The following is a 1,587-nucleotide window of genomic DNA, read 5'->3' on the forward strand; positions in this document are numbered from 1 at the left end:
TCGTACGATAATGATGATGATGATGATGATGATGATACTTGAGAAACTCGAAAGATCCTTTACTAGCTTGCATCCTTTTCCGTTTCCTCTTCCTTCGTATTTTCTTCTTCCCGTACCTCGTTGATCGCTATCGCCAATTTTTCTGTCCGATAGCTCGCGAAGTAATACACGATTCCTTTGGAATATGCATTTACTGTTGTATGACCTAAAACAGGAAATATATTGATTGTCTCCCTTTTGTCAATTTTTATCGTATTTCTCTTTAGTTTCTCTCTCCCTCTTTCTCTTTCTTTCTCTTTCTTTCTTCTGTGTTAACACAAAAACATATGAGAAAAAACTGGGACTAATTTATATTACATTTCAGAACGGTTATTAATGATGTTTATTAGCTCGAACCATTAGCTTTATTTTTCCACGTAAACAATCTTATGGATTCCACGAGATCTGTCTCTTTCTACGTATTCCTCGTGGTCTCCATATCTCTCTCTCTCTCTCACACGTCCGCAAGAAGCGAATACTCGCGTAATAAATTTAGATTCTACCGTGTAAAAGAAAAAGAGAGAGAGAGAGAGAGAGACAACGGGGTGAGAGGAGGGGTGTGGGTTACGCGAGGTCCATGCCTTCCTTCCGAAATTTGTTTACTACACGGAGACACGAGGAACGGCTCTAAGTATAGACGACTCGCAGGGAACGTGAAAGCATGAAAAACCTATTTTTATAAATTGTACGCACGCACGCACGCACTCACTCACTCACATACTCACGCACGTACGCACGCGCTCGTATACGAGGAGAAACATTGTTGCGTTGAATCCGTCGTTATAGTTGTGAACTACTATATATATATATATATATATATATATATATATATATGAGAATGAGAATAAGAAGGAGTTAGAGTGCTAGTGAAAGAAAGACCCGGGTCCGTTTTAATCGAGTAGCCAGCCCATTCTCTCTTAATGCAAAAACCGTGTACCACTGCATTGCCTAGCAGGAAGTCCAATTTTTGTCGAGAGTGAAAACGCGAGTAGTCGATCTAGAGTCGACGATAACGAAGAGAGAACACGTTCATTTCCTCACTAACTTCTTCTTCTTCTTCTTTTTTTTCTTCTTCTTTTTCCTACACGTAAATTGTACAGAGAAAATAATCCTTTTATTTATAATATATGGCAGACAATTGACGGACCTATTTTAATACGACCAATGCCAAATGGAATAATAAGAAAACTTTGAACATAAGGTTATTATTATTATTTCTTTTGTTCTTTCCCTTAACCAACAACTATCGAGGTCTAACGTTCTTTTTAACTACACCACACTACTACTACTACTACTACTACTACTACTATTATTATTGCACGTGGTTATGTCTCTTGGTGACGTCGAAGATGATTTTTCTTCGAGGTGAAGTGTCGAGGAAAGAGAATACCTACGGGGGAAAGAAGGGTGGGAGTGAGGAGAAGGAGGAGGGCCAACAAAGGGCTCGTCGAGTGTTTCGAGTCGCGCGTGACAGGACTCTCAAGGAAGGTGGTGGTGGTGGTGGTGGTGGTGGTGCTTATGGTGACTCTTCTGACGTTCGTTCGTTCG

Source organism: Polistes canadensis, unplaced genomic scaffold (assembly GCF_001313835.1).
Source record: "Polistes canadensis isolate GaletaPanama2010 unplaced genomic scaffold, ASM131383v1 scaffold_46, whole genome shotgun sequence".
Taxonomy (NCBI): domain Eukaryota; kingdom Metazoa; phylum Arthropoda; class Insecta; order Hymenoptera; family Vespidae; genus Polistes; species Polistes canadensis.